General features: G+C 46.3%; 1 protein-coding gene across 2 annotated transcripts in view; it reads right to left on the minus strand.

Moving 5' to 3' along the window:
* TRERF1 (transcriptional regulating factor 1) overlaps positions 1-24,512 on the minus strand; it is a 675,896-nt gene that overhangs the window by 186,875 nt on the left and 464,509 nt on the right. The window lies entirely within an intron of this gene.

Raw genomic sequence — 24,512 nt, forward strand, 5'->3', positions numbered from 1 at the left:
AAAAACGAATTATGAAATTTAGGCAAAGGAATGATGACACCAACTAGAACCTACATGTTTTGCAAAGAATTCACCACAAAGGTCTTGAGGCAGTAATGATAAATTATGACCTCAAAAATGCTTTTTTGCATATATATATATATATATATATAGAGTCACACAAAGCGGTCCTATTGAGGTGGGCTTTCTCAGGTTGGTGCTAGCGTTAGGGATGGACCTTCCCTCATTTCAATTTTCAAACAAAGATTGCTCGTATATTGCACTCCAGGAAAGTTTGTGTAGTTTTATTTCAAAATAGTTTCATTACCTACACCACTGCCGGCGCTTTTCGACCTCCAGGTCTTGCTCACAGCTCATGAGTGTGTTTTCTATGTCTGCTATTAATACTGTCCCACTCGTGACCATAATGAGGCACTGTGGGATACATAGTGCTGTTGAAAACAATTATTACATCGAGGGGTCAATTTGCAAATTACATGCATTGAAGGCGAACATATCTCTTCAAACTCATTATTGAACTTTACCTGATGTACATATTGATACTCTTTAACATATATTTGTGTCTTTTACATACAGTGTTCGATTTTATATTTTCAGTGTTCGATTTTTCAATTGTGCTTATTGGTCGGAGTGACCCTGACACAATACCAAGCCATATCTGTGTGTAAGTATGAACCGAAGATATAAGATATAAGAAGATAAGATATCTCAGATTTACGGATCTCATATTCTCATTGATGACAGTATGGATGAATGTTATCACACTATATATCATTTCACTTGTTCTGGGACTCATTGCCCTGTTCCATAATATGAGTCTGAAATTTATATTTCAATATACTATTAGCTCTATCTGTTGTGTATCTCATACCTCAGTCATTTTGTTCACCTTTCTTTTACTCAGAAGAGAGACTTTTATTCTATTATTGAGGTACAAGTTACTTACCTTAGGTAATAATATATATGGTAGAGACATATTCTAGTTGCAAATTAAAAAACGGATCCTGGAACATATCCGAACGGTATAGAAAAAGGATGTGAACTATGCTATGACAAAGCATTTACTAACACAAATTGGGAAAGACTGGACAAATATGAGATACTTTGGCATTGCAAGCATTAACGAGGACGAGAGAGAGGGAGATCGAGAGTTGAAACTCAGACGCCTGGAATCACGATTTATTATACAACTAAGGACTAAGACTCCCAATGGATTGAATGGGGATAAAGAACTACACAGTCATCTTTGAATGTAGACTCTGATACTAATAATAAATCTGATAGAGACTTCTAGTTGCAGATTCCTTACCTTTGAATTTCCTGAGGCATCAGACTGGGTCCAGAGATTTTTCTTTGAGCAGTACATCTGCGTGCCTTCAGGTGGCGTCGGTCAACTCAGCGGGCGTCGTTGGCATCATGGTCGCCGTGTTGACGTCCCGGTCGTATATAGGCCCCACCCCAGTGTGCTGAAGTCAGTTTCTTTTCCCAACTTTCCATTACAGTAGCGGGGAGCCATGAAGAACACTGAGAGGGGTGCGCCAGAACTAGGGCCCTTAAAGGGAAGTTCCTGTCCCTAGAAATCAGTTCGCAGTGCGGGGAGGATGGGCGGGTAGGTCAGGAATCTGCAACTTGAATACGTCTCTACAAGATATATCGTTACCGTAGGGGTACACCTGCATGTAGTTAGGTTTTCTTTGAGGAGTACCCCTGCATGCAGTCAGGTGGCGTTAGTTGACTCCACATCCGTCATTGGCATCGTGGTCACTGTGATGACATTGCAGTTACATATAGGCGCCACCCTGGCGGGCTGACGTCGGTTTCTTTTCATGACTTTCCACGACAGAAGCGCAGAGCCATGAAGAACACTGACACTGGTCCAAAAAAACTAGAGCCTAAAAATGGGAGTCCCTATCCTTAGAAATCACTTCGCAGAACAGGGAGAATGGGTGGGTTGGTTAGGAATCAGCAACTAGAATATGTCTCTACCAGATAATTTGTCACTGAAGGTAAGTAACTTGTTCATCTGATAGAGACTTCTAGTTGCAGATTCCTTACCTTTGAATAGATACCCGAGCAATACCATCCCCGGTGGTGGGCTGCGAACCAAGATCACACCAAGAAGTCCTGCAGGACCGAATGGCCAAAGTAGCCGTCCCTGCGGACCTGCAGGCCTGACAGTCCAGGCAGTAGTGTTTGGTAAAAGTGTGCAGAGATGCCCACGTTTGCTACCTGACAGCTGTCCAGGACTGGAACGCCCCGTGCTAGTGCTGTGGTAGCAGCAGTAGCTCTGGAGGAGTGGGCACGCAAACCTTCAGGAGGTTGCTTCTTAGCCAGAGCATAGCACATTTTGATGCATAAGAGCACCCATCTAGAAATGGTCCTCTTCTGCACGCCTTCCCCTTCTTTGCACCCACATATCCCACAACGAGTTGATCGTCCATTTGGAAGTCTTTAGTACGATCAAGGTAGAACGCCAGTGCTCTTTTTGGGTCCAGACTGTGGAGTCTCTCCTCCTCATGTGAGTGATGTGAGGTGCATAAAAGGTGGGCAAACTGATGGACTGCCCGACATGAAAGGGTGTCACTACTTTAGTTAGAAAAGAAGCCCTTGTGCAAAGTACCACTTTGTCAGGATGTATTGCCAGAAAAGGTGGTTTAGATGAAAGAGCCTGGAGCTTACTTACTCTGTGAGCAAAGTTGATGGCAACTAGGAAGACAGTCTTGATGGTTAAGAGCACTAAAGGGCAGTTGTCAAGCGGCTCGAATGGGGCACACATAAGGTATGTTAATACTAGGTTCAGATCCCATTGGGGCATGATGAATGGAGTCGGAGGAAAAAGATGTGTGAGGCCTTTAAGAAACCACCCGACAATGGGAGATTTGAATAAAGAAAGTTAATCTGGTAACCTCAAGAAAGCAGGGATAGCAGAGAGATATCCCTTAAGGGTGCCCAGGGTGGAGCCCTGTTGGGCAAGGGAAAGAATAAAGAGAAGGACCTGAGAGAGAGAAGCAGCTAGAGGATCGACAGTTTGTCGATGCACCATGCCACAAATTTCTTCCAACAACAGGCATCTACGGTTTTGGTTGAGGGAAGCCTGGCTGCCAAAATAACATTACAGACTTCGGGTGGCAGATCAAAAGACGTCAACTGTCGCCGCTCAATCTCCATGCACGGAGGCAGAGGGTGGACAGGTTCGGGTGGATGACCCTCCCCTGCTGCTAGGACAGAAGATCCTCCTAATGAGGCAGTCTCATCGGAGGAGCTATGACCATGCTCAACAGCTCAGGATACCAGAATCTTCGTGCCCAGTCCAGACCAAGATTACGTGGGCCTGGTCTTGCCTGATCTTCTTCAGAACTCTGGGCAGAAGTGGTATGGCCGGAAAGGCGTACAGGAGGCCTGAGCTCCACTCGTGATGAAAAGCGTCACCGAGCGAGTGCCGCCTTGAAAACTCCAACGTGCAAAACAGCTGACATTGCGCGTTCTCTACGGAGGACGAACAAGTCTAACAAAGGTTCTCCCCACTGAAGGAAGCTTCCTTGCGCTTCCGGATGGAGATGCCATTCGTGATCGACCAGGCATTGTCGGCTAAGTTCGTCTGCCCTGGCATTCACGGAGCCCGCCAGGTGTTGAACCAGCAGGGAAATGCCCTGATGTTCCAGCCAAGTGCAGAGGCAAAGAGCCTCTTGACAAAGGGTCCACAACCCCACTCCGCCTTGTTTGTTGCAGTACCACATGGTGGTGGTATTGTGGGAACACCTGCACTGTTTTCCGTTTGAGATAGGGAAGGAATGCTTTTAATGCTAGTCGAATCGCTCGGAGCACCAGACGATTGATATGGAGCCTGGTTTCTGCCGGAGACCAGAGGCCTCTGATCTCCGCCTCTCCCATGTGGCCGCCTCATCCCAGGAGTGACACTTCTGTCACCACTGTAAGATCTGGTTGGGGAAAGGAGAGGTGTCTGCCTTTGACCCACTCCTGATTCGTTAACCACCACTGCAGGTCTCTCGCAATTCCTTCCGAGATCTGGACCTTGTAGGAGAGATTCCTCTGATGCTAAGCCCACTGGAACTTCAGGTCCCGCTGCAGAGCCCACATATGCCATCTGGCCTTTTGAACTAGCAGGATGCAGGAAGCCATGAGGCCCAGCAGCCTCAGAGTCATTCTCACCGAAATCCAGCATAGAGGCTGAAACATCGGTATCATTGCCCGAATATCCTGGACTCGCTTTTCGGGAGGATACGCCCGAAATTGCACTGTATCCAGAACAGCTCTGATGGAAGGGAGTGTCTGAGAAGGAGTCAGGTATGACTTCAGCATGTTGATAGTGAACCCCTGCCAATACAAAAGGTTCGCCGTAGTCTTGAGGTGGGAGACGACTGTCTGGGGCGAGTTCGCCTTCAACAGCCAATCGTCGAGGTAGGGGAAGACTGGAACCCCTAACCTGCGCAGATAAGCTGCCACCACTACCATCACTTTCGTGAACACCCAAGGGGCACTGGTGAACTGAAAGTGCTCGTGACCTATAACAAATCGTAACGTCTGGGCGCCAACAAGACAGGAATGTGGAAGTATTCATCTTGCAAGTCCAACGCTACCATCCAGTCTCTGGGGTCCAGGGCATATAGGACCTGAGCTAATGTCAACATTTTGAACTTCTCTTTCTTGAGGAAGAGGTTGAGGAACTGTAGATCTAATAGAGGAAGAAGACCCTTGTCCTTTTTCGGCACCAGAAAGTAGCGGGAATAGCAACCACGACCTACTTCTGGCAGCGGAACCCTCTCTATACCTCCTTAGACAAAAAGGGCTTGGACTTCCTCGCAGAGAAGCGCCATATGATTCTCCAATATGCGATTGTATAAAGGTGGCATGGCTGGAGGAGGTGTCTCGAAGGGGAGGGAGTAGCCTCTTCAGACAATCTGGAGAACCCACCTGTCCGAGGTAATGGGTTGCCATTGGGGCAGGTGATGGCGAGTCCTGCCACTAATTGGTTCCTGGGGTACCCGCATACTAGGAAGGCTTGAAAGCTGAGAAGGGGGCGGGGTTGGATTGGGTGACCTGCTTGCTCTCTGATCCCCAGAGGCGTGGGACCCCATGTCCCCAGCCGCTCAGGGGCTATACAGCATGCGCGGGTCGATGGCCAGGGGGGAAAGAACGCGGTTGGGTTCCGCACAAAAAGGGCAAAAGGAGGACTGCTGGGTTCTAGTAGCAGGCATAAGGCCAAAGGGCAGGGCCGTGGCTCGAGAATCCTTGAAACGCTCAAGCACTGAGTCCGCCTTGTCTCCAAAGAGACGTGTGCCATCAAAGGGCATGTCCATCAGAGATTGCTGGACATCCAGAGAAGCCAGATGTTCTCAGCCAGGCGTGGCGTCTCAATGCCACCTTCGATGCAACCGATCTGCCAAGAGAGTCGGTCGTATCCAGTCGACAACTAATCATGAACTTTGCTGCGTCCCTCCCATCTGTCACGGCTTCGGAAAGGACAGTCCGGACCTCCTCCAGACTCTAGGCAGCACTTGTGCGACCATATTCCGGAGACTATGGGAATAGCGGCCCAAAAGGCATGCAGTGTTCACAGACCACAGCACTAGACTGTTGGAAGAAAACAACTTCTTCCCCAATTTGTCCAGTCTTTTTGATTCCCTATCCGGGGGTGCGGCAGGCAATGCGCCCAATGAAGATGAAGCCTGGACGACAAGGCTCTCAGGTGTGGGGTGTTGGGTGAGGAATTTTGGGTCTGTCGGCACAGGCCAATGGCAGGATTCCCTGTGCTAGGTCTGGACCAAGTACCAAAAATTACGTCCGTCAGTGCCTCATTAAAGGGAAGAAGGGGTTCTGATGTGGAAGACCCTGGCTGAAGCACTTCGGTTAAGATATTAGGCCTAACCTCCACAGAAGGAAGCTTAAGGTCCAAAACCTTAGCCGCCCGACTCACCACCATGGAGTATGAGGCTCCCTCCTCCGTAGCCACGGTAGAAGGAGAGAGCATACCAGTGTCAGGGGAGGTGTCTATACCACTGGCATCACCCAAATCCTTCACGCAGTCCATTTGGGGGTCAAGCTGGTATCCTAAAAGGTCCAGCGTCCCCTCCAAACTCTCCCTGTGTCCATACCCATAAGTATAAGGATCTGGATCAACCCTGGGCCCAGGAGATCCCATAGAGAAAGGAACTGGCGTTGAGCGACTTCGTTCCGGCTCCGGGTCATCGGGTATGAGAATGGGATCGACTTCGATTGTGGACCCAACTGACGTCGGGAGCGTCAACGTCTGACCCGACGCTGGGGAAGGTCGCTGTGGCACGACAGGCGTCGGGACGGATCCGAGATTGAATCCGGAGGAGCACTCTGGAGCCGTGGCCGAAGCATACGACTTAGAACCCGAGGGGGCTCCCACCAACTCACCTGTGCGCAAGGGCGCTGAAGTTGGGTCGGTCTGCCCAAAAATGAGGCACATTGCCTCATAAAACTCTTTGAGCTGGGCAGGGGTGGCTCCAGCTCCCGGGAAGTTGGGGAATCGCGGAGCGGACCCAGATGAAGGTTCCGAGTACGGAGGCCTAGAGTGTTGATGCTCTTCCCGCGCCACATCATCCGAGCGACAGGGTGAAGTCGAATAACTCTTGTCCTTCTTCGTCTTCTTTTTATCATGACCCGAATGTCCCGATGAGTTTGAGGACGAAGAGTGGTGGTGACTCCGCAGCCGGTCTTGAGACCTTCCCCTTGAACTAGACCATGAGCGTCGCGGAGTTGAGTGTCAGGCCGCCATTAGCTTTAGGGACCACTCCCTCAAAGCTTTTGGGTTCATGGCCCGACACTCGGAGCACGACTTCGGGTCGTGATCGCACTACAGGCACAAAAGACACACGAGGTGCGGATCCGTCACTGATATCATTCGGTGACAGGAGTCGCAGGGCTTAAACCTGGTCTTGCGGGACATCTCTCGATGCATCCACAACCTCGTCAAAAAGAATTTAACCAAAATGTCGTTGTAGTCAAAAAGTGACAGAGGTAGCTCTTCTCCGGATCTGTGTGTAGGTTGGCACGGAAAGAAAAGAACTGACGTCAGTGCGTCGGGGTGGCGCCTATATACGACCGCAACATCATCACGGCGGCCACGACACCAATGACACTCGCGGAGTCGACCGACGCCACCTGACGACGTGCAGAGGTACTGCACGAAGAAAAATCTCTGGATCCAGTCTGACGCCTGGGGAAATTCAAAGGTAAGGAATCTGCAACTAGAAGTCTCTATCAGATTTGTTATTACTATCAGAGTCTACATTCACAGATCACTGTGTAGTTCTTCATCCCCATTCAATCCATTGGGAGTCTTAGGGGGTCATTCCAACCTCGGCGGTCTTTTCAATAGACCGCCGAGGGACCGCCGTACGGAAGACCGCCAGTGCTGGCGGTCTTCCGCATGGGCCATTCTGACTGTTGGCAGCGCTCCGCCCGTTTCCGGGCGAAGAGCCGCCAATAGCCATACTGGCGGCAGCCGGGGAAGTGGAGGTAGCTCCACCTCCACCGCCACGCCAACAGAACACCGCCCAGCGAATCACGACCTGTGATTCGCTGTGGCGGTGTTCTGTTGGCGTGGCGGTGGAGGCGGAGCTGCCCGTTCCCTCCTGGAGGATCACCAGGAACAGGTAAGGTGATCATCCGCTAGGGAAGGGGGGTGGGAGGTGTTGTGAGTTGTGTGCGTGCATGGGGGTGTGCGTGTGTGCATATTGAGGGGGCGTGTGAATGCGTGCATGAATGCGGGGGGGTGTGTGTATGTGCATGAATGCGTGCATGAATGCGGGGGGGTGTGTGTATGTGCATGAATGCGGGTGTGTGTGTGTATGTGCATGAATGCGTGCATGAATGCGGGGGTGTGTGTGTATGTGCATGAATGCGTGTGTGTATGTGTGTGTATATGTTGGGGATCGGGGTGGGGGATGGGGGTCCTGCAACCTTTTGGGGGTGGCAGGGGTGGTGGGGGGGGGGTAGGGGAGGGAGTCGGGGTGGGGGTTGGGGGTGGGGGAGACCCCTATCAGTGCCAGGGAAGGGATTCCCTGGCACTGATAGTGCTTACCGCCATGGATCGCATGGCGGTCCCCAACCGCATGAATTCCTTGGCGGTAAGCCGGGGTCAGGCGGGTTGGAATACCGCCGGCGGTATGTGACAACCGCCGGGCTGGAGACCCAGGTCTCCAGCCCGGCGTTCGGAACGGTGAAGCGGCGGCTGACCATGGCGGTAAGCGCCATGGTCAGAATACATGTAAAAAGACCACCAGCCTGTTGGCGGTCTTACCGCCGCTTCACCGCCGACCGCCAGGGTCAGAATGACCCCCTTAGTCCTTAGTTGTATAATTAATCGTGATTCCTGGCGCCTGAGTTTCAACTCCCGATCTCCCTCTCTCTCATCCTTGTCAATGCTTGCAATGCCAAAGTATCTCATCTTTGTCCAGTCTTTCCCAATTTGTGTCAGTAAATGCTTTGTCATAGCATAGTTCACCTTCTTGTTCTGTACTGCTTTGATATGTTCCAGGATCAGTTTTTTTAACGGGCATATAGTACTTCCTACATACCTGAGCCCACAATAGCATTCAATCACATATACCACATATGTGGTGTTAAATGTCATCCTTTTGTTTATAGTTATTTTGTTACCTTTCAAGTCTTTGAACTCTTTAATATTGACACCTATGCGACCTGCTTTACATTTACCACCACACACAAAGCCATTTCCAGGGATATTTAACCAATTTTATGTTTTTTTCATTTGGAAATGACTCCTTACCAAGAGGTCCTGTAAACATGGTACTTTTCTGTATGTAATGTTAGGTCTCTCTCCAAGTAACTTCCCAATGTCCGGATCTTTTTTTATGACATCCCAGTATTTGTTCAGAATGTTCAAGATTAAATGGTTTTCTTTCCTAAATGTCATCACCATTCTTATACTGGTTTGTTCATTCTTTATTGTGTCTCTTTTGTTCGGTTTCTTGTTTAGTATTTCAGTTCTTGTTAGAGATCTTGCTTTTTCCTCACCACGTTCAATATCCCTACATCTATACTTTCTGTAGATTAATCTTTGTTTCGATTTAGCAAATTGCGCCTCCATTTCCTGTTCATTTTAACAATTCTGTTTCATCCTAATGAACTGCCCATATGGGATACTTCTCTTTAATGAATTGGGATGAAAGCTAGATCCGTGTAGGATGTTGTTTATCGATTTTGATTTCAGGATGTTGATTTTCGATATAGTGTAGTCTGGACATAGTTGAAATGCTTTTAAAGGCTTAAAGTTAGGTCTTTTGTTTAAAAGACTCACTTCTTGTTTAGCTAACTGATATTTTTAGAGATTGATTATTAGATTTTCATCTTGTGTTTTATCTATTGGTCTGCTCTGTTCTTTTGTCTGCTCTGTAACGGAGCAGACAAGAAGTTAGTCCTTTAAACAAAGGCCTAACTTTCTGCCATGAAAAGCATTTCGACTATGTTGAGACCAGAATTGATTTGTACAAATTTACACGCAAGTTAAAATTGGCAAAATTATTTTCCAAACAAGTGTGCAAGGAACAAACACAGCGAGACAGGAGGCCCGCAGTAACTAATCTGTTCATAGGACAGAAATCAGACATCAAAGTGGCATATGATCTGATGAATGATTTAGAAGGCCATGAGCTTTCTGAGACTCAAATACTGGAAGAACTGGACATCAACACAGAAGGACATAAACACACTGATTTCAAACCAAAATCCAAATTCTGTCCAATACTGTCCCCCAGCAATAGAATAGATACATTCATGATTTGGTAATGGAAGAAGTAGAGAAATTGGAAAACACCAAACATACAAAAAGAAAGGAGAATATCAGCTTGCAGGAACAACAAGCCCTTAAGGAATTAATGACCAACCAGAATTTGGAGATCGAACTAGCAGACAAGGGAGGGAATATAGAGATTATGGAGAAAAATGACTATTTAGAATAAGCATATCGTCAACTTAACGTGAGTACCAACTACTCAAAATTAAACACAAATCCCATGAATGATCTAACTATGGAGCTCAATAAAAATCTTGAGAAATGGCATAGTGAAGGCCTGTTAAACGATAGTGAAATACTATTTTTAGGAAATGATAGTCTGACCATTCTAACGATATATTTTCTGCCCAAAATACCTAAAACCCTTAATAAAAAACCTCCTGGGAGACCCATAATATCAAGCTGTGGTTCTTTATATGAGAATGTATTAACATATGTGAATTATTTCTTAGCCCGTTTGGTATATACTCTCAGCTCATATGTAAAAGATACGGGTGATTTCCTTAGGATACTGGCTGAGACAAGATGGCAAGAAGGATATAAGCTGGTAATCATAGATGTAATATCTTTATACACATCAATAAGCCCTGAATTGGGCTTGAAAGCGGTACAGTACTTCTTGCAACTGAGAAACATGAAGGAACTGAGACATTCACAAATGCTAATACAGATGATTGGGTTGTGTCTTAGAAATGATGTATTTCTCTTCAATCATCCAATATACTCACAGGTATGTGGGACGGCAATGGGAGGTTCCCTTTCACAGAGATATGCCATCCTCACCAGGGATTAGTGGGAAAGACACACAGCTTTGGGAGAGAACAATGAGGAATTTGTGGAGAAAGCAGTAATTTGGCTACACTACATTGACAATTTGTTCCACATATGAAACGGAACAGAAACAGAGTTTATGCAATACTTTGAAAAATTGAACAAGAATGAGGTGGGTTTACAATTTACATGTAACATCAGCACCACCCGTATTCAATTTTTGTATGTGCTACTATATATAGAGGAGAACATGATTCACTATATCGAAAATCAACATCGACAAACAGCATCCTACACGGATCTAGCTTTCCTCCCAATTCATTAAAGAGAAGCAACCCATATGGGGAGTTCATTAGGATGAAACAGAATTGTCCAACTGAATAGGAAATGGAGGCTCAATTTGCTGAAATTAAACAAAGATTCATCCACAGAAAGTATAGATAAAGGGATATTAATTGTGGTGAGAAAAAAGCAAGATCTCTAACAAGAACTCAAATACTAAACAAGAAACTGAACAAGAGACATAGTAAAGAATGAACAAACCAGTATAAGAATGGTGATGACCAATTTTTATTCAAATGATTATTTTTGCCTAGAAATCGTGACAAAATTAAAAAAAAACAAGCGTGGGGTCCCATGCTTGTTTTTCTATAGGCCACTGGGTGGGCCGGGTCCCGTGGTCATTAAAATGTTTTTGTGTGTTGGGACCAAAACCACCCCGAGGCTTTGGTTTAAAAAGAAAATGCAGGTTTTTTTTTGTGGGGGGGTGCCCCGTCCTGGACTTTCATTCTTAAGAATGAGGGGAAGCCTGTGACACCCCCCTCCCCACTGCCCTGGGCACCGCCACATCCCCAGGGCTTTCATTTCTATATATGTGGGGCGCTGACCTCGGAAATACCACCTCTCCAGGGCACATACTTTAAAAAAGGAAGGGGGGCATCCACTCCCCAGGGATCACCATCCCTGGGGCTATGACCTTGTTGGGAGGGGGGCCGAGCTGCCCCATTCATGGAGCCACATATGGCCCTGCGGACTGCCACTCCCCAGGGCTGGCTCCTGCTATGTCCCAGGGTGCCCACCCCTGGGCCACAGTTGTTTTGCTGTGGCTTGGCTGCAGCCAAGCCACAGCGAAAACTTTGGGCTTTGACAGTGGGACCTGAAAAGCATCCAAAGCTTTCATCTGAAATGCTTCAGCAAGCAGGGAGCTGCTATCAAAGCAGCTCAGTGCTTGGTGGAGCAATGGTACTGTGAGGGAAGCTTTAAGGCTTCCCCCGCAATGCCAGGGATCCTGAAAAGGGTGTTTTAATTATTTTTTTTAATGTAAAAAAAATTAATTAATTAATTAAAAAATATATAGGGACCACTCGCAGTCCCAGATAGCCCATAAAGGGCTAACAAACAAATGTTTAAAAACGTAGCTGCGACCTTCACCATGCACAGCTAATTACTCCACGTTATATCACTGATGACATATTCTATGCAATTTTTCACATTCTCACTGCAACATTTGCATTAAAGTTATTGATGAGACAACTGTGCATGGCGAGGACGTGAGTTATAGTTACCTTAGGGCGCGAGTTTTAGTTACGTGTAAGTATAACTGCTGAATTTCTATGGTTTTGTACGAGTAAATTCAGAACCTAACTATGATGTCCCTGCCGTAACCTTTGTTTTTTTCCAGTGAATATATATATATCCAAGCATGTCCTGTTATTCTTCCTGTGCTCGCCTGACGAGGTGGGTGCTCAAACAATGGGCACAGGACCCATTCTAAATATGCTTCACATAAGATTCAAACGACGGCACTCCATGCAGTTTACTGTCCTTTATTTATGTCAGGAATTCCATATAAATTCAAAAACCTCAAGGAATAACAGGTTTAGGGCGACGCGTTTCAACCATCACGGTCTTCCTCCTGGCCCTCCAAATGTTCCAGCCATGTGACCCATCTTACTCTTTAAATAACCACTAGTTTATTTAATTAATAGACATAGAAGAAATCTTTTTTTTTCCTCTCTCCTTCTTTGTGTCCCATATGCATTGCTCCTCTCTGTAAATTAAACATTTCTAATTACCTAATTCATCTATTCATCTCTGATGGGCAACATTGCCCCTCCCAACCTCAAAAATTTACCTATAGGACAATATGTCATTATTTATACCGTTCCTTGTCTCCCTTTTAGGAGGAGTCACCACATGACTTCACTGAGTTAAAACTATAAAACTAAAAAACTACCAATTTATATAACACTAACCCAATTCTCCCTTTACTGGATATTATGCACTCATCCAATATGGACATGAAGTTCTTCATCCTTGTTCAATCCCCACGGGAAACGACAATTCAATCGAATAATATATTCTGATTCCATCTTCCTCAATTGTTTCTCTCCCTGATGGTACCCACTACCCTATCAATCCCAAAGAATCTCATCTCATCTAATTTCCCATCATGTACTAAGTTACAATGGCGCGCCACTGGATATGTTGTATCCTTATTCACTATCACTCTCCAATGTTCTAAGATACGTTTTTTAAGAGGGAAAATTGTACTGCCAACATATTGCAACCCACAAGGACATTCAATGACATAAATGGCAAAATCTGAGGTACAGGTGATACATTTCTTAATATTCTCTTTCTTGCCCGTCGGTAAAATATACTGTTTCCGATTACTGCTATGTCTGCATGCTTTGCATTTGGAACATTTGTAAAACCCCAATTGTATGTCTAGAAAGGTTCCCTTCTTTTTCGGTACAAAACTGTGTACCAGAATATCTCGCATCGAACTTCTTTTTCTGTAGGTTATCAATGGTAGGGGACTGACTAACTGGCCAATCACTTTATCAGCTTTAATTAAATGCCAATATTTGGTCATAATCTTCTTAATCTCCAATGAATATGCATTAAAAGTTGTCACAAATCTCAGGGGACCAGGGTCAGTCTCCTTCTTTTTCGGGACTAGAAATTTCTCTCTATGAACCTCCCCTGCCTTATGGCATGCCTGCCTCACAATATTGCATGGTTATCCCCTGGATTTGAACCTCTGTATCATTATATCTTGTTCCCTGTCATAATTTTGCCGTGTGCTACAATTTCTCTTTGCTCTAAGCAATTCTCCATAGGGAATGCTCCATTTAACACAGGGTGGGTGGTGACTTGTGGCATGTAGGATACCGTTACCGGCTGTGGTTTTCCTGAATAGCCTAGTATGTAGGGTGCCATCTTCTACGCTGACCTCTAGATCTAAGAATTCCATATTCTAACTGTGTATTTTATATGAAAACTGTAAATTCAAATCATTATTTGGTAAGGCACTCAAAAATTCATGTAACAGTAATTCTGGACCGTTCCAAATCATAAAAATATCATCGATGTATTGTGTCCAAAAAATGATATGTTGGAACCATTTCAAGTTCTCATCTGCCATTACCCATTGTGTTTCCCACCACCCCATAAACAAACAGGCATAACTTGGAGCAAAGCAGCTCCCCATTGCAGTCCTGGTAGTTTGTTTATACCACTGATCCTCAAATATAAAAAAATTGTTCTCCAAACAAAACCTCAACATATTCAAAAGACACTCAGAATGTTCCAAAAGTCTAATAGGTTTGTCTCTGAAAAAATGTCTGCATGCTCGAATTCCCTTCTCATGTGGGATGCAGGTGTACAGTGATACCACATCTATGGTCACCATGATATGATTAGTTTGCCATGGTATGTCCTGTATTTTGGTAAAAAAATCCATAGTATCCCTACAATACGAACTTAGATTCAAAACATACGGACTTAGGAAGTGATCTAAATAGATTGAAGCATTCTCTAAGAGACTGCCTCTTGCTGACACAATAGGTCGCCCAGGAGGGTTATCAAGATCCTTATGTATCTTTGGTAACAGATAAAAGCAAGGTACCACTGGTTTCCGTACCAATAAAAATCTATACTCATCCTCAGAAAGCAGGCCTCTGCTGACACTATCAGACAAAAATTCATGAAACCTATTTATAGAATGTCGGTATTCTAAAACAGTAGATATCTCATAACAAGTAGATTCTAGCAGTTGTTTCTTTGCTTCTTTCTGGTATTTACAGAGGTCCCATAAGACAACATTACCCCACTTGTCTGCTGGTTTGATGACAAAGGACGATGCTTTCTTGAGGGACAGTAATGCTGTCCTTTGACCTGGGGTTAAATTCTGCACAAAAACATTGTTTGTTCTCTTCCACAGTCTAAGTAAATCATATGTTACCGCTTCATGAAAAGCATCAAGGCTATCATGTGGTAAGATTGGGTTATATTTGGATTTAGCTTTGAACCCACTGCCACTGGTACTGTCTGTATGTAAACCCAGGTCACCTAATAACTCAAAATCAGTTGTCCATGTTTTTTTACCTATTTCTAATTCTCTTAAAGCAGCTAGCCCTGCTATATCTCCAATCATTAAACATGAGGTACCATCTGTATTGCCCACTTTCTCTGTCTGTATAGTGCCTGTATCTTTCTTTTGAGCAAATATTTTCATCAACTTCAATTTCCTAATTAACAGGAACATGTCAATTCGTATTTTGGTATAGTCAAAGTTGGCAGTGGGGCAGAAGGATAATCCTAGTTCTAATATACTGCGTTCATCCTGCGTGAAAGTGTGTGAAGACATATTCACTACCGTCAACTTTCTGTCCTGCATTATTTCCTCCTCCTGTTCTGGCGTGTATTTCTGCCAATTCATTTTTTGCTTCCTTGCTGACATGCCCCCTCTCATATTCTTTCTGTTCCTTCGCTTTCTCCCCTGCCTCGTGGTGGTTTTCGCTGTGGTCTTGAACTCATTTGTAAAAAACGATATTCCTCCAAGGTTGTGAAGGGTTGTCCCACCACTGAACTTGAGCCCGGTGCCTCATCAATCTATGAAATATTCTCCATGCTGGATTCCGATGAGGATAACTCCTGTCGTCGTAGGGCCTCCCCCTGTCTATAATCCTGTCTGGCTTGGTCAAATCGCCTGCTAGATGTATACACGTGATCAAGGCTGCTTGACAGCCGAAACACGTTGTGTTAATAAACACTATATTTTTGTGAATTCCAGAGTGTGCGTCTTACTGTGGAAGTTTTTGTATTGTTTAAATTATTAACCGGAGTGCTCTGCCGGTTTATGATGCACCACCCCTCATGGGCCTCTAGGAGCCCGATAGTGAGCACTTTTTCAGTTTATATATATATATATATATATATATATATATATATATATATATATATATACACACATAAATACGTACAGAAATCCCAGATTATCCGAGATCTACTTACTGCACACATATGTTGAATAACTTCTTTTACATTTACATACTCTTGAAATGCTCTCCTTTTTCAAAAGTTGTTGGTCAATATGATTTCTAATATGCTGTAATTAGAAACTTGCCATACAGACCGGACATGGCGAGCTCAGCACCTCACCCCCATTTTGCAGGACTGGAGATTGGGTATGGACCACTGCTGTGCCCTCATGAAAACAGTATATAAGGCCAGGAGATGCCCTCACAAGCACAGAAAAATGTGGGGACTATGGATGAGTACAATATAATTCAAGACACCCTTTAAGAGTGAACATGTAATTTCCCTTACTTATAAATATAATAATATTGTAATACTGTGACTCTCATGGCAAGAGTTGTTTCACAGAATCTGAAAAATCCATTGACAATGATGTACTGAATAAGACTATGGGCCTGATTAGGACCTTGACAAATGGGATACTCCATCACAAATGTGACAGATATCCCGTCTGCCGTATTACAAGTTCCATGATATTCCATGGAACTTGTAATACGGGGGCGGGATATCTGTCATGTTGTGACGGAATATTCCATCCGCCAAGATGTAATCAGGCCCTATATTGTATAAGGAAATTATGGATGCACTGCATATTCTTTGTTTAGCACTCATTTTATTAATCCGTACCACCCCTATATGCGAAGCTTGTTTTTTTCTCTTTAATATATTTAAAATAATTAAAAGGTTTAGAAAAAAAGAAAACTGGCAACAACCGATGCAATTAAATTTTGCTTAAGCTGTACATTAGATAGGTCCTCTTTATGTAAGGGGAACCAAAAAGTCTAACTTCTCCTCGCTCCTCAAAGTTGCCACTCCCTCCCACCTCCCCTCTATGGCAGCCGTGGCACGGACGTGCAATGGACACGCGCCACTGGCGCGCCAAAGGCAAGCCCGTATGCTCCTGTCCGCGCCCAGAGCCAGTCCCCCTGGCCCACGCGCCCCCTGCACCACCAATCAGCAATCACCAATCAACAGCTAATAACCTCCACGCCCTCAATCCATCTGCTTCCAGTCCACTCCGAAGCACACCAAAGGACCTTTCTCCTGCAAAGCCTGCAACTTCACCTGCAACCTAACCACCAAGCTCCAACACAAAGCTACAGACAACCACCTCAGCTGCATTCTGCTCAACACCCGCTCCGTCCACAAGCACGCAATCGAACTCTGGGACCTACTGACCTCATCATCGCCTGACGTCACATTTCTCACCAAAACCTGGATGAATTTGGCCTCGGAACCAGACATAGCCATACCTGAAGGCTACAAGATCACAAGAAGAGACTGCATCACCACTCCAGGAGGAGGAATCGCCATAGTCCACAAAAGCACCATCAGAGTCTCCACCAGTTCCCACAACACCATCAACTCCGCCGAGCACCTCCATTTAAAAATCCACGTCAACACCACCCTCAGAAGAACACTGGTTTACAGACCCCCAGGCCCCGACCTCACTTCTGCGACAACATCGCTGACACCATCAGCGCCCAAGCCCTCGCCTCAACGGACTACATCCTCCTCGGCGACCTGAACTTCCACCTAGAAAACAACAACGTTATCAACACCACCAACCTAATCGACAACCTCGCCAACCTCGGCCTCAAGCAACTCGTCACGTCGCCCACCCACACCGCAGGACACACACTCGGCTCCATCTTCTCAGCCAGCAACCACGTCTCCTTCAGCCACACCACCGAACTCCACTGGACGGACCATCGCTGCATCCATTTCTCCTTCCAGAAGCCGGTTACTCACCATCTCACCACTAAACCCCCCTGTTGCTATTGGAACAGAATCTCAACAGAACAGCTGATCTCCACCCTCGCCCAGGCACCTTCTCCCAGGACCCGGGACCCGAACACAGCCGCCACCAACTTGCATCAATGGGTAGAAGACTGCGGCAACACCCTCGCACCACTCAAACAACCCTCAGACATCCACCACAGACCCAAGGCCAGCTGGTTCACCCCCGACCTGCAGGCCTCCAAACGGGAATGCCAAAGAATGGAGAAGACCTGGTGCCTTACACTGACCGAATCCAACCACATCGCCCTCAAGACTGCCATCTGCAAACATCACCAGCAGATCTGCACCACCAAAAGAACCTACTACAAAAGCCACCAACGCTCACAACAACAAAGAGCTCTTCAGCATCATCAAAGAACTCTCCAACCCCAGGCCCTGCTCCTACGAAGCCCCGCCATCACAGGATCCACGCAACTCCCTTGCCACTTACTTCCGTCGAAAGATCGAAGACATCCACAACAGCTTCAAACCCCAGACCAACCAGCCAACCACAGACAACCACGAACCCAACGCACCAAGCAACACCAACCCTCTATACTCCTGGACCCGCATCAACAATTAAGACACCATCAACACCATGGCCTCCATCCACTCCGGCTCCCCCTCGGACCCTTGCCCGCACCAGATCTTCAACAAAGCCAGCAACATCATCGCCCCCCACCTCTGCGCCATCATCAACAGCTCCTTCGAGACAGCCACCGCCCCGGAGAGCTGGAAACATGCCGACATCAACGCCCTGTTGAAGAAACCCAAAGCGGACCCAGATGACCCCAAAAACTACCGGCCCATCTCCCTCCTCCCCTTCCCAGTGAAGGTCATTGAGAAAATCATGAACAGCCAACTATCCCGCTTCCTGGAAGACAGCAAAGCGCTCGATCCCTCCCAATCCGGATTTCGCAAGAACCAGAGCACGGAGACCGCACTCCTTGATGCCACTGATGACATCAGGACCATGCTCGACGAAGGCGAAACCGCAGCGCTCATCCTCCTGGACCTCTCCGCAGCCTTCAACAATGTTTGTCACCACACCCTTCGAACACTCCTCCACAGCACCGGGATCCGCGGCAAGGCCCTCGACTGGATCTCTTCATTCCTCTCCGGCAGAACCCAGAGAGTCCGCCTTCCGCCCTATCTGTCCGAATCCTCGAAAACCATCTGTGGCGTCCCCCAGGGATCCTCCTTCAGCCCAACACTTTTCAACGTTTACATGGCTCCTCTCGCCAACATCACACGATCCCACCACATCAACATAGTATCCTATGCAGACGACAGCCAGCTGATCATCTCCCTCACGAAAGACCCCACAACCGCAAGAAACACCCTCCACAATGGACTTCACGCCATCGCCAACTGGATGGAATCAAGCCGCTGCAAGCTAAACACAGACAAAAAAGAGATCCTCATCCTCGGCAGCAACCCCTCCGCCTGGAACGACTCCTGGTGGCATACCTCCCTAGGAGCTGCGCCCACTCCCACCACCCAAGTACGGATCATAGGAATCATCCTGGAGTCAGCACTCAGCATAACTCAGAAGGTCAACACAGTCTTCTCTTCCTGTTACAACACACTCCGCAAGATTTTCAAGTGGATTCCTGTCGAAACCAGAAAGACAATCTCCCACGCCCTAGTCAGCAGCCGACTGGACTTCGGCAATGCACTCTATTGAGGAACCACGGCCAAACTACAAACGAAAATGCAACATATCCAAAACGCCTCCGCCCGACTCATCCTCAACGTCCCACGCCACGACCACATCTCTGCCCACCTCAGAGACCTACACTGGCTACTCGTATCGAAGAGGATTACCTTCAAACTACTCACCCACGCACACAAAGCCCTCCACAACACAGGTCCGGCCTACCTCAACGACAGACTCACCTCCCACACCCCCGTCCGCCAGCTCCGCTCCGCCAGCCTCGCCCCCGCCCCCCACATTCGCCACACCACCGCCGGAGGAAGATCCTTCTCTCACCTCGCCGCCAAGACCTGGCACTCCCTACTGCTCCACCTACGCCAGACCCAGGACCTCCTGAGTTTCATGAAACGCCTCAAGACATGGCTATTCGACCAGTAGCTCCCTTCCCCTAAGCGCCTTGAGACCTTGACGGGTGAGTAGTGCGCTCTATACATTACGTGATTGATTGATTGAACTTTGGATTTAAAACAATGTTGACATGGAGCAATTAACTCATAGTGCTGGAAACTATTTGCAGAATTCACACAGTTGTGGGCAGGTCAAAAACACAAGCATCCTGTCTCCCAATACATGGCGAGTGAAATCGGGACACCGTGGATATACGCTAGAACTTACTTTAAATGAAAGCACCATTGTTAAAGAATCACTTCACTAAATTAGTGCAGATTAAAAAAATTGGTGCCCCGTAATGGAAAGAAGTCAATATACTGATGTCTTCCCAGACTTTCTCAACAAATGTAATAAAAGACGCTCTAAGCAATATCTTAGCAATTTTCTCAAAAGAGGTAACCTGGGAGTTGTGCTGCAAAAACTGAAGCAATAACACATACCAGGCTTCAAGTAGCATCGGTAAAATCTCAGACGAATCATCTTTAGTTAGCTTAAAGTCGTTTTAAGTATGCCACTGAGCAATCCTGAATAAGTAATTAAAAACCAAGTTTCCTAAGTAACATTTCACTCAACAAACCACTGTTTTGGTTTCCATTTTTTAGCCATAAGAATCAGCTAAAACAAATCAATTTTCCTGTCATCTACTCATTTCTGAAAGAGTCAAGAAGGACAAACCAGAACAATTAATTAATCACTCATGAGAATTATTTGAAGGAATTTTATAGAACTTATAAAATTGGCATTTTTTTAAAAGAACATGGATAGCACCCTGTTCCACAACACAAACTATTTGGTGTTTTTTGGAGACCTGAAAAAACATGGCATTTCTAAGACTGGATGCTGTAGCATAATCTTTGTTACTGAATTGACATACAAATGAAATATACATACAAATCCATTTGGTGCAATACCTGGCAATGGTAGCTAAGTACTATAATCTTGTATTCAGTAAAGTAAGCTCCAAGGTCTCATCTCAAAGATTAAAGGTGTTCAGAATCAATCAGGTCTCTAATTCCACTCAAATAAATGTGATTATGGATGATTTATGGATGATTTTATTAAAGATAAAAAATTAGAATGGAGCATTATCAGTATGACTGTGACATTTGAATCAACACAACCCAATGTATTATGGATACATGGCATTTCAAATTATACCTATTTCAGTCATTCCCTACATTTAAGTAAAAAAAAAAAAAAAAAAAAATGTTTACATTGGCAAACCAATCTTCATTATTAAACGACAACTTATTAACTTGCCGGACAGATTTTCCTTCAACACTAGAAGTTATGAGGACAGAAAGTACTACTGGAGAGTCAGCAGAAAACTTATTTGGGATTGGTTGCCATGCTAGAATCTGCAATACATCATAGACTAGAAAATAATCAATGCTACCAGTGGAATTAAATCTATTCGAGGCACAGATTTCTAGAGTTTGGATTATGGCTTCTCCACCCATATATCAGGTCCTGCTTGTGTTTATAAGTACTTGTTGGACCTGGCCCTTTCAGTGTCATCCCCAAACTATTTGCTTCCTTCCTCCTACTTTCTATGACCTGTTTTTGTTGGCTTTGGGACTCTAAGCACTTTACCACTTCTGACCAGTGCTAAAGTGCATATGCTGTCTAAATTGTATTGGTGACTGATTTATCCATGATTGGCATATTTGGTTTACCAGTAAATCCCTAGTAAAGTGCACCATGTGTGCCCAGGACCAGTAAACTAAATTTAACTAGTGGGCCTGCCACACTGATTAAACCTGTCTCAGACTTGCCACCACAGTGTCTGTGTGTATTAAACTGCCAGGTCGACCTGACAATTGCAACCACTTGCCAGGCTCAAACCTTCCTTTTTACTACATAAAAGTCACCCCTAAGGTAGGCCCAAGGCAACTCCATGGGCAGAGTGCAGTGTATTTGAAAGGTAGGACATGTCCTGATAGAGAAGTATTGCTATATTTGGTTTTACCTATTGCACGGCCTTAGGTTAGCATGGGGGTTGTCTTGAAATATTTTTTAAGGGTAGTTTCCTATTGGGAGCAGACAGAGGTGTGGACTTTGGGGTATCTAAACTCACAATTTAAAAATACATCTTTTGGTGAAGGTGGTTTTTAAATTGCATGTTTGAAAATAGCACTTTTAGAGAGTGGGCATTTTCTTGCTTAACCATTCTGTGCCTCTGCCTGGCTATGGAATACACGTCTGGGTCACGATGGCAGTTGGGCTGGTTGTGAATTCACTTTAGACAGTAACACAAAGGGGGCTGAGGTGTGCCCTTAATATCCTGATGGCGTCTTCCTGGGCTACAGTAGTGGGAGGAATTGACACTTGCACGTGAATAAGGCTGTGCCTGTTCTTACACAATGCAGTTTCCAACTCCCTAGAGCAGTGGTTCCCAACCTGTTGTCTGGGGACCCCTGAAGGTCCTCAAAGCCTCCTCAGGGGTCCGTGAATGCTGAGAAAATTAAATAATATTAACAGATTAGGTGCTCAGCTTTCAGTAATGACTCAGTGGGGGGTCCCAGGAGTCCAATATTGATTCAGTGGGAGTTCCAGTATTGATAAAGTGGGGGTCTACGGAAGTCAAAGGGTTGGGAACCACTGCCCTAGAGTGTGTCTAGGACCAGGGCAGGAAAGGCAGGGTTGTGTGCATTACAAAGACTTTCCTTTGAAGTCTGCCTACTTCAAAGTGAGAAATAAGTATAAATGTTGGACTGCTGACCCCACAACTTCAGAATACTTCTGGAGTGAGGACATTCTGCCATGAAGACGAGCTGGATGCTGTAGGAGGAACGGCCACCCTGCCTGTTGCTTTTCTGTGCTGGCCTGCTGCTTCTGTCCTGGGAGTGACTGGACTTGGCTTTCACATCCTGCTTTCCAAGGATCTCTACGGGCTTCAACTGAGCTTGCCTCCTGTTGTGAACTCTCAGAGATATCAAAGACTTCATCTGCCAGTTCCTGGGCTTTTCTGCTGAGAGCCCTGACTTGCCAAAGGACCAAATCCAGTCCCTGGACCCTTGGAAGGGGAAGCTGGTGACCTGAAGTAAAATCAATGCACAGAGGTCGTTGCGGCAAACAAATCGACACAGCGCCACAATACAGACACCCACACAACTCCGCCACACCAAAGGTCAGTGATAAACTGGTGATAGCAAAACCGACACCGTCATGCCAATAGGAATAAGCCCACACTATCACGACCTACGAGTCAACGTGGCGGTCATTCAATCGCGGTAATCCACTGGCGATTACACACCGCCACGCTCAAAATACACACACTTACAAAACACAACCACAGTGGAAAAATCTAAATACAAACACCTGATACACATACGCACACCCAATCCAATATAAAGCATACACCCACATCACCCACAAACCCTTACTACCAAAATTTTGAAAGAAGGCCAGAGAGAGAGACTACCTAAAACAAAACCAGCATCCAGAGACACACAAAACCATCACTTACACAACATGCTCGCACCTCAAACAACACACACCAACACATCCCCTCACACACCACCTCACACATCACCCACACCACATCATGGCACCCCAAAGACACCCCAGGTTCTCTGAGGAGGAGCTCAGGGTAATGGTGGAGGAAATTGTCCGGGTAGAGCCACAGCTATTCAGATCACAGGTGCAGCAGACATCCATTGCAAGGAAGATGGAGCTATGGCGCAGAATTGTCGACAGGGTTAACGCAGTGGGACAGCATCCAAGAACACGGGATGACATCAGGAAGAGGTGGAACGACCTACGAGGGAAGGTGCGTTCCATGGTATCCAGACACCAGATTGCTGTACAGAGGACTGGCGGTGGACCTCCGTCTCCTCCCCCACAACTAACAACATGGGAGGAGCAAGTCTTGGCAATTATGCATCCTGAGGGCCTCGCAGGAGTAGAAGGAGGACTGGACTCTGGTAAGACATATCTTTACTACTTTATCCCCCACACCCCACCTGCATGCCATCACATACCGCCACCCTTACCCTCACAACCATCACCCCAGCAACCCACAGATACCCCACTAACACAACCCACACATCCCAAAACCAAGCCCTGCATGTAACACCAATGCATGGACACTCATCACCAAAGCATGTCCAGTACAGAGACTCACTCATGCCCCAAAACCACCAATCACACAAGGACCAAGCCAATAATGCAAGTACAGGAGTACAGGGTCACTCACCCATTGCACAAGATGGCACACACAGATACAATAACTATGCATTTACACCCCAACAGGACCCCTACCCAACGTCACCGGACAGGAGGTGCCAGACATATCCTGTCCCCCCACAGAAGAGACCCACACTGATGACAGTAGCTCTGCACGCCTGGATCAAGATGACCAACCCGGCCCATCAGGGACCTCAGGACAGTCGCCCCCTCACACAGTCACAAACCACCACAGAGCCTCCCCCTCAGGAAACACCAGCACAGCACCCACCCAGCGGGCCCATCCCTCTGTCCCCATGACACGTCAATCAGCAGTGTGTTCACCACTACAGGGAACCCAGGCAACCCCACTAACACAGGACGATCAGGGACCTGAGGTCAGTGGCAGTGGGCACACAGTTCAGGGGACAGAGGCACAGGATAACAGGGAAGCTGGGAGGACTGCTGTGCGACAGGGGGAGGATAGGCCCAGGGAACCCACTCTCCACGAGGCACTCTCCAACATCATGGGAGCTTACCACCATTCCCAGGAGA

Source organism: Pleurodeles waltl, chromosome 5 (genome assembly GCF_031143425.1).
Source record: "Pleurodeles waltl isolate 20211129_DDA chromosome 5, aPleWal1.hap1.20221129, whole genome shotgun sequence".
NCBI lineage: Eukaryota > Metazoa > Chordata > Amphibia > Caudata > Salamandridae > Pleurodeles > Pleurodeles waltl.